Source organism: Cupressus sempervirens, chromosome 7 (genome assembly GCF_028749045.1).
Source record: "Cupressus sempervirens isolate cs-2001-9-10 chromosome 7, ASM2874904v1, whole genome shotgun sequence".
NCBI lineage: Eukaryota > Viridiplantae > Streptophyta > Pinopsida > Cupressales > Cupressaceae > Cupressus > Cupressus sempervirens.
In genome coordinates, this window is record NC_143124.1 from 112,550,703 (window position 1) to 112,566,268 (window position 15,566).

The window sequence follows — 15,566 nt, forward strand, 5'->3', positions numbered from 1 at the left end:
TTTCATGCTTGGGTTTTATAACCCCAATTGATCTTCCTTAAAACATTATTCCATTTCTTTTATGAATTCTGAAGTCAGGAATCTCTGAAATTTTAATGACTTTGCAAGGTATCCCAACAAATCTCAAATTCACATTCTTTTTTTTCTATCTTAAAGTCTTGCCTGTAGGAAATTGTGATCTTGTGTTGAATACACATGTTAACCTACGAATTTATCTGACTTTTTCTTTGGACTTGCTTTTGGTGTAATCTTAGAACCCATATTATTATACTCGAATTTGGAAGGCGCACTCGAGATGGCATAGCTGTGAAATGCCTATGTTTGGAAAGTTGTTTGGTTTTTATCTTGATTAATGAATAGTTTGTTGTCATTATGTGGATAATGGCTTTGATTACGGGCATCTTATCTTTCCAAAAGCTGTCATACCTAATGACTTGAGAACATCCTAAAATTTTCACGTGTTATATCTGATTTGGAGGAGGAAGAAGTACAAACGATTCAAAAGGTTGTCTAGAATGAGAGAGTAGTGTACTTCCATAGTTTTCATCTGTCTTATTTTTGTATATTGGAATGACTTGAATATTTTTAAATGCAGGAAGAACTGTGCCAAAATGAACGTAAAAATTGGGATGAATTTTGAAGATTGCTGGAGGATCATAAAGCAACTGGCTTGCTTACAGCAAAGACACACTTCATTTGAAGTAGGCTCTTTGCTTTATGATCCTCCAGTTCTTTGATAAAGCAAAGAACTGGAGGATCATAAAGCAAAGAGCTTGCTTCAAATACATCTGGTTCACCACCCAAGGACTTGTTTGAAGATGTTGTAGAAGGGATGAAAAAGCCGGTAAGAAAGTTGCATATATTTTAATGATTTGATTGCAGGATTTAATTGCACTTTCACAATCAGGCTTGCAATCATTATTACTCAAGGCAATGTATGTTTGATTCCTTTGATGTAACCGTTTTTTCAATATGTATCTTTGGCAGTACCAGAAGGAAAAATCAAACATAAAAGATGCTATGGAGTCAGGAAAGGTGTGCCTTTTGTGCTTTAAGATTTTCCATTGGATGTAAAATATATTGTAATCTTTTTGATGTAATGATTGCAGCTCGCAATAACATCAGCATGGACTCTTGACAAGTTCAAAGCCTCCATTGGGGAACTATATGATTTGGCTGCTGCATCTGAAACAAATCTTAAGGTTTGTTGTGGTTACATTTCTAGATTTTTTGTCTCAGCTACAGAAGACTTCACAATAAAAGTATTTGGTATTTGCCTTTGAACAATGTTGTCACATATTGTTATGTTCCTAGTAACTACTATTTATACAAACAAGGATCTTATCCTTATGTTCCATATGACTCTGGTTCCTAACTTATTCGATCATTGCATCAGCTATATTATGTTTTGACTCATTTGCACTGGTAAGTAGTTGCTGGAAGTGAATCGCTATCACAAATGCATTAGTCTGTTCTCATTAGTGGATAATGGATTTTTATTAGGTTAAACTGAAACAATTGCAAATGTTGAAAGTAATGCAAGTTGTTTTGGGATATATGATTTTGTTAGGTCTTACTGACATCCTGTGTATTGCTTACAGCTTGTGTTTGAAGAAGTGATTGAACAAGTAAAGGAAAAGGAAGAGAAAGAAGAAAAAAGGAGGGAAAGGCTAGCAGATGATTTCATGGCTTTGCTTTATTCTCTGAAGGTTTACATTATTCATTTTGGAAAAAATCCTTCTAATGCAGTCTCTTTTTTCTCTACTACTTTTACACCTGGAGTAAAATTTCACAGAGTTTTGTACATTAAAAATCTTGAATATGAATGAATTTCTATTCTTATCATAAACGAATTTCGATCTATGTAACGATAAATTAGTTATATATTGTTTTTCCATTTCAAGAAATTGTTGCTTCCTCAGAATGGGAAGATTGCATACCTTTTCTCAAAGATGCGGAAGCATACAGGTAAAAGAGCCACTATCAGGAATTAATCTTATTGTGAGTAATTAAAGGTAGTTATCATGTACCTTACACTAGTAGTAGCTATAAATATATTGGATATGAATATTCAAGGAAATTAGTGATGAAAGCTTCTCTCGGGAGATATCTGATAAGTACATTGCAAATGTTCATGAAAAGGTTAAGGAAAACAAGCGCAAACGAGATGAAGAAGAGGTACATGACCTGATTATCATTTCCACTTTCATATCTAATTTTGTCAAGATCTAATTGTTGTTTAAATACCTTTTGAAAGCATATTTGGGTGAGTGTTGTATTGAAAATGCAAATTAGACCTCCTTATGAAGATAATTGTATTACTAACAAGTTATTTTAACTACTTTTACAAACTAGCTATTAGAAGTTAAATTGTTGCAAACTAGCCTTTATCAAGATTTGATATGACCTAGAAGAGATGAGTTAGGGTTAGTAGACTAACCAACATGAAAAAACCAAAAGAAATACAAAAGTTGTCAACAAAACTCTTTACATTCTCTATGTATATCCTAAACAAATGTGCTATCATCAAATGCACTTAACGATGATGTTAGCCATTCCAATATGCATGCAGCTTTAATGTTACATGAAGATAATTCTAATGTAACAATCAATCATTCTAGTGATTCTTTTGGCCACAACTTGTTCCAGGCTAAAATCTCTTCCTCTATAATTGACTTCTGAATGCCTCCATAAAATCCTTCAACCTCACCTCTTGCTTCATGATGACGTTTCCTATTGATTGGAGCACATCTCCATCGAGAGCCAGAGGTATATTGATGAAGAGATATTGAATCTTATTAATATAACAACTAACTTGATAGCATTAATATACATTATGGATGAAGAGATATTGAATCTTATTATGGACCTTATCCTTGGTGGCTATGAAACGACATCTAACTTGATAGCATTAATTTTGAAGTTTCTAACTGAATGCCCTAAGGCATTGGAGCATTATTAAAGAAAACATCAAGGGATAATATTTGAATTGTGGATATTTGTAAATTATGTTGGTTTTAGACAGTTATAGTTATAGTTATATATGTGCTCTTATGATGATGTGATTGGGACTGTAAGTTTTTTTGTCACAGTTATCTATTTGAAAAATAGATGAAATTATTGGCTTTCATTCCTGATAAATAATTATTTCCTAATTTTATTCTTCCCTACAGGAATCAAAATTTAGACGTGTTATGCCAATTATTGCAAAGCCTTTGCTCTCATAGGAGCCTTCTAAACTCCACAAAATTTGAGTTGTAAAGCATAATTGCTCAGTGGCAACAGGATATTGTGCACATTTCTTCCTCCTTCCCATTGTTTTGTATAAAATAAATCATTTGACGAATGAAACAATGGTGTGGAGGAAGAAATGTGCATGATACCTTGACTCTCATGCATCAAGAAATTACACTTTATAATCAAGTTTTGTGTAGTTTTGAATGCTCCTATGAGAGAAAAGCTTTCAAAAACAATGGGACAACGCGTCTCAATTGCGACACATTTTGGTCTCAATTGTGACCAATATTCGTCGCAATTGAGACACCAAACTGGCAACCTTTTAGGTTGCGAGTATAGCACTGATGTCGAAAGCTAAGCATCTTTGGTTGAAATTTCGACAAAGAATTGGGCAAGTTTACGTCGAAATTGAGAAAATAACAGTTTACATTGACTAGAGTACTCGACGAAATTTGTGTCCATAAATCCACGTTTATGTAGTTGAAATTCTGATGTGAAATGAATGTGGCAGAAAATCGACCAAATTTTTGCGACGACGACTTTGGTCACTTTAGCGACGTACTCTTGTCGAAATTGAGACCTTTTTGCGTCACAAATTAAGCCTAAATTTACTAGAGTGAGAGTCTAAAGTGTTTGAGATCAAATAGAGGAGGTGAATTTATATTAGACGATTTTCACATATTCTATAATGACAAAGGAATCAAGAGATAAATGAGAGCACCAAGGACTTAACCACATAATTATTATAGTAGAAATAAGGAATAGATCAATCATGGACTATGTAAGTGTTAGAGTAAATAATTAATTTACTAATTATTTATTCTATTTACCTAAGCTTACTTAGGTAAATGCATTTTATTTATTAGTTTTAATCTAGGAGTTTGTTATAAGTTGTTGACAATACGGGAGTTTGTTCTCTTCTAAGTCATACTTATACTCTCACATTGTTCGAGGACTTTCCACCTCATGTGGATGTATGCTTAGTTGTCACACTTATCTCCTAGCATCTTCTAGCTTTTTCTGGAAGATTCCATGAGGCCTTTATAAGTAGCCTCTACCTCATTCTATTTACACAAAACACAACAACATTCAACATAGGTAAATACATATTTTCTTGTGTTTGCATATTTTCTCTCTCATGTTCATTTAGGGTTTTTCCCTTGCCCCACTCTCTTCTCTCCTTGGCTTCCCTTTGACAAGTTTTTGCATGTAGGTGATCTTGGGCATCTTCAGAGTTGGATTTCATCAACTCCAACATGGTATCAAAGCCTCCCTACTGCTCCTTTGTTGAAGGATTTTTGAAGCTGTGATTTGGAGTCACAAGCCCTAGTTTATTTGTGTATTTTTCTTCAAATCAGGGGATTAGCAAATTTTTAGAGCACTCTCAACCCAAACAGATGCAATCATTGGATCTAGAAGGCTATTTATAGTCAGGATTCATATAAAACTTGTCGAATTTGGAGACAAGGCTCTGGGAGACCAAAAAAAAATTAGCTTAGGAGGTCGTACAGACAATTTTTGGCATTTATTGTGATTTTTTTTTTTAAAATAGCACCACCAAGCGGCCACCACCACATCACCTAGCGGCTACCACCACGGCACCATGGCCCTGCCAGCGTATATCCTGCAGTGACTGCACCACTGTAGCATCGTCGTTGCCGACGGGCCACCCACGGGCCACCGCGACTGGGCGGTGACCCAACTTCCTCCACTCTGTGGGCGTCCTCCATCAACTCACTACTCCTACCATGCTCCTCTGCCACCCACCTCTAACTCAACAACGTCAGTAGGGTCAGCCTAGTCAGCTCCACTTGGCAGCCTGCGGGGGTGACACGTGGCCTGGGTTCCACGTGGCAACTTGCGATGTGGATCGACCATGTCCCCCTGCCATGTTACTATTTTTCCATGTGGACTACCATGTGACTACCATGTGGACTGCCACATGGTGTGCCACAAGGCACCTTTTTTGCACCGACGGTAATTTAGCCATCAAATTTAATCCTGGGTTCTGCTAACCTCAGCATGACATCACTACATCATAAGGCCTTGCACTCTCCTGGGTCAGTTTTTGACCTACTCTTGATTTTTTGGCCATAACTTGAGCATATAGAGGTATTTTTCCAATCCAAAAAAAGCACAAGAAAGCTAGTTCCAAGATGGAGACATTGGTGTAGGTGTTTTAGGTTTTGATGCATTTTTATTGCCGACTTTTTTAGTTGATGTCCAAAGTTCTATTTTTGACTCTAGCAAGCATATGTTTTGCATCCCATGCCCATTTTTTGAAAACTTGATATTTTTGGAAAGCTGGTTCTGTCATGTTTTTAGAAATATGGTCCTTTTTCTTATTTTTTGGCCCATGCTCTTTCTATCATTATTTTGGCATTTTTTCTATATGGTGGATATCTTGAGTTTTTTAGGCCCGAGAATCATTTTCCTGGCATGGTTTCCTTTGTTTTAGGTTGTACTATGTTTTGTATCAGCTTGTTTTCAATTTTGATCATTGTAGCTATCATATTGAAGCACTTTTATGTATCACACTAAGATAGAGTCGCTCTTGCATTCTGGGGCTCATGAACATTGGTTTGAGTCAGTTGTACATACACTATTTTTATAAAGCAACATGGGGGGAATAGTTGTTTTCTATTTTAAGAATTATCCCTTTGTCAAGTGAGTGTCCCTTCCATGACATTAGCCCCATGTAGCATCAGTGTAACCATGTCTTTATAGGTGTTTGTACCTCTTCCTCTCTCATCATTCTTAGTTTATCTACAGGAGACTTTGGCCCACCTTCTCAGTTGCCTATCATCACACCCTGTCTACATTAAGGGGGGGTTATTCTATTGTTCTAATGCATCCTTGGTTTGATGGTTCATTAGTGTAAGCTATGTATTCAGTGGCTGATCCTATATAAAAGGCGATTGTAGTGGCTACCTACCTATGCATTTCAGTGAGATTGATCATCTACCATATATACATGCTCAGTTTGTGCCTTCTTCTTCCATGGATGTTCTTTAGATTAGCAGTTTTCTTCTTGATCAAAGATTTGTGGCTTCTTCTTGCTTCAGTGATACTTCTTCATGATCACTCCTTGTTCCTATTTTAGAGGAGATTTACCTAGTTGGAGGCTTCTTCAGTTCTTCACTAGGTTACCTCTTTTTGGGGGAGGGTTTTTCCCATGTGGTTTTCTCTCTTTCCCCATTTTTTGACGTTGCATTTGTACATGGGTACCTAACATGGCCTTGTTGTTAGGACCCATTTTGCATTCATCTTAGTTTTGTGAGCTTAAGGAATTTCCCTAAGTTGCACTTAAGGGGGGGTGTTAGAGTAAATAATTAATTTACTAATTATTTATTCTATTTACTTAAGCTTACTTAGGTAAATGCATTTTATTTATTAGTTGTAGTCTAGGAGTTTGTTATAAGTTGTTGACAATACGGGAGTTTGTTCTCTCCTAAGTCATACTTATCCTCTCACATTGTTCGAGGACTTTCCACCTCATGTGGATGTATGCTTAGTTGTCACACTTATCTCCTGGCATCTTCTAGTTGTTCTAGAAGATTCTATGAGGCCTTTATAAGCAGCCTCTCCCTCATTGTATTTACACACAACACAACAACATTTAGCATATTGTAAATACATATTTTCTTGTGTTTGCATATTTTCTCTCTCATGTCCATTTAAGGTTTTTCCCTTGCTCCACACTCTTCTCTCCTTGGATTCCCTTTGACAACTTTTCACATGTAGGTGATCTTAGGCATCTTTGGAATTGGATTTCATCAACTCAAATAGTAAGCATATTGATGATGGTAAAGAATGCTTAATAAATGTACTAGAGAGAAGTTGTAAGTATTACAATCTATACTTTAAACTGAGTTAAGTTAAGAAAGATACAAACAAAAATACCTTTTAAACTTTCACAAGGCTCTCAACCTTATATCAATTATTTTAATTTTCTAGAAGTAAGTGTTACATACTACAATATAAAAGGAAACGTAAAACTTGATGCAAAGAGTGATCAAGGTATATTCCTAAGATATTCCACTAAAAGTAAGGCATACAAGTTTTTGAATTCTAAAACTAAAAAAATTGTGGAAAATGAAAATGTTAGAATAGATGAATTTGTAAAAATGAATGAAGAGGAATGCAAGAGAGAACCTAAACATTACATAAAACTTATCTACATGTATGAAGGAGAATCTAGTGCATTATGTGAACTATAGAAAGTGGTGAGCAAGCATTAGGAGTCAAGCACTACCGAGGTTGAGAAGAAAATCTCTACTAAGCATTACTATTATGTCAAGCATTATGTTGTAGGAGTTGAGTCATAGATACAAAGAAGACAAACATCTAAGAGAGTAAACAAAATACCAAACTGATCATGTTGAGTTGTAGCTAGAGATACCTGAAGGTGATGAGAAAGAAAAACAATATGAAGTACATGAAGAAAGAAGACCTAAACCTATCATTGCAAAAAGAGTAACGAGGAATCATATAGATGACAAAATTATTGGAAGAAAAGATTCATGAGTCATGAAAAGAAGTAAGTTGAATAACAATACATTTTTATTATGTGAGGTTTAACATAAATCAGTTAAGGATATACTGGAAATTGAAGATTGGATTAAAGAAATGAATGAGGAATTTGATCAAATGGAGAAGAACAAGACACAAACATTAGAACCCATATCAAAGGATAGGAAATGATTGGAACCAAGTGGTTATTCAAAAACAAGCTAAATGAGAAAGGTATTTCTAGTGAAAAAAATTGATGATATAACATTTGGTGGATATGACTTTTGGTGTAAATCATTTGTTAATGAGATGAAGAATAAATTTGAGATGTTAATTTTGGATAGATTAAGTTCTCTATTGGCTTACATGTTTATCGGATGAAGAAGGGTATTTCCATTAAATAGTAAAATTTTATCAAGGAGATATTGAAGAACTTTGGAATAATAGACTCAAGACCAATTAGAACGCCTATGGTTACTAGTCACAAAATTACAAAGAATAGTTTTTTTGTAAGAGTGAATCAAATATTGTATAGGTCAATGATTGGAAAATTACAATATATTGTACATAGCAGAGCTAACATTGCATTAGCAGTTGGAATTCTTGCTAGATTTTATAATAATCCTAGAGAAAATCACATGATGACTATGAAAAGGATACTAAGATATCTGAAAGTAGCATAAGATTATGTATTCTGGTATAAAAAGAGTGACAAGTTTGAGCTCAAATTTTACCCAGGTGTTGATTTGGTAGGAAACATTGATGAAAGAAAGAGTATAAGTGCAATTGATTTCTTTCTAGGAAGGAGATTGATATCATGGACAAGAAAGAAGAAAACTATATTTCTCAATCCACAACAAAGGCTCAGTATGTTGCTACAATAGTTAATTGTTCAAACATTGTATAGATCATGTAATTGTTGAAAGTTTTAAAAGAAGAGATTACTGGACATGTTACATGACATATTGTGATAAAAAAAAGTGCTATAAATATATAAAAGAATCCTTTGATACATACAAACACAAAACACATTTCTATCAAGTATCATTACTTGATAGAGATAGTACAAGACAAAGAAGTGAGATTGGAGTATGTGAACACAAAGGAGCAGATAGAAGACATATTCACTAAGGAATTATCTAAGGATATTTTTGAGTATCTAAGAGTTAAGTTAGGGGTCATTTCCCTATTTGAAGCAAGTTAAGATTAGATGCATCAAAATTTATGATTTAAATATCTTACACATTGATGCATGAGGCTACACATTAGGGGATTCCTAAAGCTATAAAGAGATGGACTCAAGCACAAATATATGATACTACAAGGAGTCAAGTCAAACATGAAAGAGAAAAGTAACTATTGAAATATCAATCAAATAGTACTAAGGAGGATGTGCATGTCAATGGTATAAAGGATGATGCCTTTGGAATTATTGTCAAAGAGGGAGAGTATGTTATCAAATTACCATATCAAAGGGAGAATGTGTGATCAAAGTATACTATCCATCAAGTGACAAATGAAGAAATTGAATTACAAAAAGAAATGTGAAAGAGGGAGCCAATAAAGTTGGTATTAAAATTGGTATAATAGAGGGAGAAGTGTAAGTGAGTGAAGGAGAGAATCAAAATGAAACTAAGAATGTTAATGAAGATCTATACAAAATCACAGAGTGGTATGTGTAGGATTAGGAGGAGCAAAAAACTGGTGATATGAAAAAGAAATCACTTTTCATGTGAATTCAATAAAATGAAAAGGATATCTTAAACACATTATCCTCTTTCCATCAATGTAATTATTTTCCAATTATGAGGTCAATATGTAATTATTACTTATTTTCTAATGGATTTACCTATAAAGTGTTGATTGAAAAAAATATATACTTTAAAACGGTATAACCTTTTCAAACTATGGAAGATGTGTCACATTCTATGTTTTTCCTGCTAGAAGGAGAACAAGAAAAAATATTGTGTATTTTTTAATGAGTTAATGTGGCCAAACACAAGAGTTTTTTAATTCCAAAAATTATTGTAGAAAAAAATTAAAATTAATTATTTACTTGGACTGAAATTACAAAATAAATATGCATCAAATTTTTGGTAGAAGTATACTCCTTATATCTACAATCTTAAAAGAAACATTATTGTCTGATTTTGGTTAAGGTGGTTAGACATATACCTATTTCTTTTTTTATTCAGAATCTTTTGTAATTTTGCATTTAATTTCCAAATTTTGTCCAATTAAATTAATTTTTTATTACAAAAGGGATAGTATTTTAGAAACTAAATTCATTTTACTACATATTCTAGTCTTAAATATTTTTTAATTAGATACATAACTAGTTCAAGATTTCATAATTAGTTAAATATTTAAATATTTTTCAATAAGATTCATAACTAGATGTACTAGTGAGGTTTTTGAATAATGAGGAGCAAGTATGTTGGAATTACAATGGGCACTTCATCAATTAGTCTTTGATAGGATAATGTGTTGTTTAATAATTATATGCAGTGAACAAGACAATCAAGTTGATGTGTAGAAGATAGGACAAGAAATTAAGTTTAAAAGACTAAGATTGACTTAGAGACCTAACGAAGAAAAATATTAAGGAACATAAGAGCTGGCTGAGAAAATAGTATTAGACTAGTGTTAGTTTTGGCTGAGAAAGACAATGATGAAAATGTAGTAGTGATAGAGCATAGTGAAGAATGATAAAAATAGTATAAGTTGAGTGAGAAAAAATGATACAGACCAAGGTACAAAGTGGTGACCAAGAAAAAGACTACAGTCATGACCGAGTGTCAAAAAAATAATAGTTTTTGAAATAATCAAGTTTTCAAGCTGACATAGTTGAATTTTTGGATTAGTCAAAATGTGTGGATGACAAGAATTGATAAGCTAGCATATTTAATGCATGAATTGAAATTTTTATGTGATCAAAGGTGATGATTCATTCAAAATTTTATAGAAGTATTAAGAAATGAGTAGGAGGATAAACGATGGATATATTCATTGAATCTCAAAAAACCCTAAGATTTATGTGATGTTGAAGAGAAAAAAGATCATAATTACCTATTTAAGCAAGCATAAGAGATGTTTTCTATTATTTCAATTTTGTTGATTGGCAATTTTGTGGAGAACTTGTGAAGATAAGAGTAATAAAGGAGAAATGAGAAGATTAGTGAAGTGTGATTTCTTGAAGGACTTCCAAGAAGGTCAAAGAAGGATATGTTAGTAAAGTCTAGTCAATGAACCAAAAAATGAATTGAATGGAGATCTAAATTTTCATAGTGAGTTGTATCTTGATAGATAAAACCTATTTTTTACTTTCTAACCATTATGGTGTTCAAAATAAATTAATCAAGGTTGACCTAACAATCATTTAATCAAGGTGATATTCAAATGGAAAGATCCAAAGTCCTCTAACTAGGCCACTCCTAATAGGAAAAGTAAATCCTTTAATGGGGTCACACATAAGATTTTATTTTGTGACCTTTACTAGGGTTGGCTCTTAACCAATCTCACATCAGAAGAGTTAAAAATGGTATAATGTTACTTGGTAGTTTTTTGAAATTGGGTTTCCACATTAAATAGTCGTGTCATATATGTGTCATGCATGCTATTTACTATTGTTTATTTTCTATTAGTCAGGATATACTAAGAAAAGAGTTAAGTGAAGAATGAATGTGTTAAGTTGGTGATGACTTTCTCTATGGACTAGGAGGTTTTATGAGTTTGAATAATTTTTTGAAGTTAGTGAAAGTTGAATTCATACATCAAGACTTGAGAATAACTAATTCACCCCCTCTCGGTTATCTTAAATGTTCTAACAAAACTTGATGCCCTTCTTATTGTTAATAAGTTTGATTTTGGTCTTGGATAAGTCATTAACCTCTAATAAGAAAACATCACAATGCCCAAAAACTCCCTCCTCTCATAATTAAAAAAAAAGAAGAGTTAATTAGGAAGATTCATCATAAGTCTCCTACATACAAGACTTTCTTTATTCTACCAATAGGTCCTCCACCCCCATCATCTCCTCACTTGACTTCTCCCCTTATTTCTCCTAAGACTTCCTTTGGCACTCTTGATTTCTCTCTAGAGAAAGAGATGTCTTGGTAGGTTTTGAGGTCTAACTCAGGTGTCTTGGAGGATAAGCTTAATGCTTTTAGTGTGGTTTTCATCTTGGCACCATCTCCCTTACCTTTGCCTTTGAACAAATGGTTATATTTATCTATGTCGAAGAGAGGCAGTATAGAACCTAAGGAAGGTGATTAAAACATATATGAGTAGGTGATGGTCCCAAAGAACACTATGGGGGTTTTAGAGAAGTCACTTAGCATATTGGAGATTCTAGTGGACCCAAATGTTTAGTTTAGTGTAGAAAACAAAAAGAAAGAGGGAAAATCAAAGAAACTTGACTATGTGTAGTTAGAAGGTAGTGAATATGTTAAGAAGAAAAGAGGCAAACCATCTGTCTCTACTAGCAACCCAAGGCCCTCTAAATAATATAAAGGTAATCAATCTAAGTATTTTAATAAATTCAAGGCCCCCATGAATTCATCTACCTAACCACTTAGATAAATGTTAAAATTGCCTTATAGAATGTAAGAGGGCTAGAGTCCTCAGATAGGAAATATATGGTTTAAATATATTCTTATACTCTAATAAATAATTTGATTCTTTAAGAAGTGAAGTCAGCTAGATTTGCATTGGACATTGCACTTAAGTATATTTGGAAAGATAAAAATGCTCTTTCCATGGGTCATCTAAGAGGTAAAGGTGGTTCTGCTATTTTGTTAGGTCCTAACTAGAAGAAACTTTCAATAAATTATGGGTTCTCACTGTGACAAAGGGAAAAGTGGGTAGTGTTGAAGAAGGATGGCTTGTAAATTAGCCCCTACTCTATATATGCTCCTAATGATCACAATTATAGGATTCAAATTTGGAAATGGTTTACTAATCTCCCCAATATTCCTTGGATTCTTCCTAGTGACTTTAACATTATCACAAGGGTTGAGGATTAAGTGGTTGGTAACAAGTTTGAGTGGAAAGGCCATGAGAAACTATATTGCAATAGAATGATTTGAAAACTTAACCTTATTGACCCAGTTGAGGGTATGCAATCCAATTCGAGATGGATTTGGTTCACATGGTCTAATTATAAAAAAGGTGTGAAAATAATATTCTCTAGGCTTGATATATTTTATGTCAATGAGGACATCTTTAGTTTCTTTTAGCTAGATGATGACAATTTTGTGCAAGTCATGCTCTTTACCCTGTTAAACAGGAACCATGTGAAAGAAATTATTACTAAGGTGGATCTCCAAAGAACTCCTAGAAGTAAACCTAAATTCTTCTCCCTCAATACCTCTCTCCTCCAAGATGATGATGTCTTTGCTTCCACCAAGATTATTCCCTGGTTTAATAAGTTTTTGAGAAACCTTTTATAACCCTATTGAGAGATGGGTTGAGAAACCTTGGTCTTGACAAGAAATATTTAAGGTTGTGGGAAAATCAGGGTAAAAAGATGCATGAGATTCTTGGAACTATCTTTAACCAATTCCTTATATGAAACATAGGATAAATTACAAGAAGATGCAACCAACTTACATATTCTTGAAGACCTTGCAAAATCCAGACATGAATTGAGATCTCTTCAAACCCATAAAGCCCAAGGTCCTAGAGTAATGGCTAGATTAAATTGACTGGAACTTGCAGATAAGGGAACTAGAATTTATTTTTTCTAGAGCTCAAATCTAAGGAAGCTGAGGATAATATTTCCAAAATCAATAAAGGAGGAAATATCTTAGATATTTTGGAGGGCATTTGTATCTTCCTTCACTAGTTATTACAAAAACATTTTTTCCTCAAAAGATGTTGGGGGTAGAATGGAAGATGCAAGAAGGTGTATTGATGTTATTATCCCCAAAAAAGTCTTAGCTACTAAGGTAGAACTCCTTGATGAGCCTATGATTTTTGAAGAAATCAAGTCATCCATCATGAGCTTAAAGAATGAAAAAACTCATGGACCTAATGGTCTTCCTACTAAATTCTATAAGAAAACTATTGGTTGGATCTGTGATGAGCTTCTGGATGTTTACAAATGAGTCTCTAAAATGGTTCCTTGGGGTAGGACATTAATGTTGGTCTTATAAAAATTACTGTGAAGGAGGTGATAAGTCTCTTATAAAGAATTAGATACCAATAAGTCTTCTTAATGTGTTTTATAAGATCTTGGCTGAACTTTTGGCCACTCAAATGGTAAATTTCCTTCCTAACATTATCTCTCCCATCCAACCAAGATTTTTGAAAGGTAGCTACATTCTAGAAAACTTAATTATATGTTGGGAATCCCTAGATTGGACCAAAGTTTATGGTCAAAATACATGGATGATTATGTCAGATTATTAAAAATCTTATCACTATGATCAAATTGAATGTGGTTTCGTCAAGATGATGCTCAATTAACTAGGATTCCCTATTAATTTCTCCCTTATGGTTTCCACTCTTATGGATAATACCAAAACTACTATAGTGGTTGATGGCAACTATTCTGAATTAAACATGTCTAGATCTATTAGACAAGGATTCCCAGTCACTCCTATCTTATTTTATATTGAAGATTACTTCTTATATTACCTATTGAGAGGAAACTCCATTTTTCCAAGGGTAAGAGGCCTATCTCTACCTAACAATGAAGAACTTATATAACAAATACATACTAGTGAACATTTTAGAGATTGATAACTCTCTGCAACTTTTTGTTTCCCACTTGCTTGAATTTTTGAATTTGGATGAGTGTGGATGCTCCTGAGGGCTAGGCCTAGTCTCAAATCCCTATATAGAACTACATCTTGTTTTGACTATGACTGGGGTTACCCAGCGGAATGTCAACATTGCTCATCCTATTAGGGGGTGTCGATGGAGTCAACAGCTTTGTTTGTGGGCCGAGGGATTCAAACGAGCCATGTGAGTGCTCTATTGGTGAGCCAAAAAATTCAAGTGAGTCATGTTTACTACATACATTAATTGATTAATGCACACAAACAATGAACAAGAATAGCAATAGTAGCACTTCCTTTTATTAATCCCATATGCCAAGAGGTTACATTATGCTTGATAGGATGATTTACAATGTACCCAAATAGGTTATAAATAATTTCCACCAAACCTTCTCAAGGGGTCCATTGGCTACAAAATAATCCTAATCTACCCATCGGCTACAAAATCTCTACCGATGACAACACTCTATCAGCTACACAATATTTACAAATGACATCATCCCCCACAAAAGAAAAAATTTTCTCTAGATGATAATTACCAAATATCCTAGACAAATTAACAAAATACATTAACTGACTAACTACAACAAGATAGATTTTTTTCTATCACATCACTTTCACAATGGTCCCATGCCTGTACCAAACTAGTCACATTGCATCTATAGCCTCTCTTAACACCATTCTGTCTCCTCAAGCTAACCTTGATAGCCACCTATGTCACTTTCTCTACTTCCAACTCTTGGATAGACTGAGCTGAGTCTTGTCGTATTGCCTTCAACTGGATGATCAGCTCCTCTTGACCTCTCCATGCATCCACCAAGATAGATTCACACCCAACACCTACTCCAAGTGCCTCACAATGCATGACCCCTCTTGAAAGACTTGCTCCATTGATATTTCCACCTCTGGCACAGTATGTCTGCAACAGCTCCAGGTCTCATCAACTAGTCACACTTCCCATGACTAATTAACCGCAACAACTAGGGGTCTAGGGGGCATTGCCCCAACAGGGTCGAGGGGTAGTGCCCCCATGAG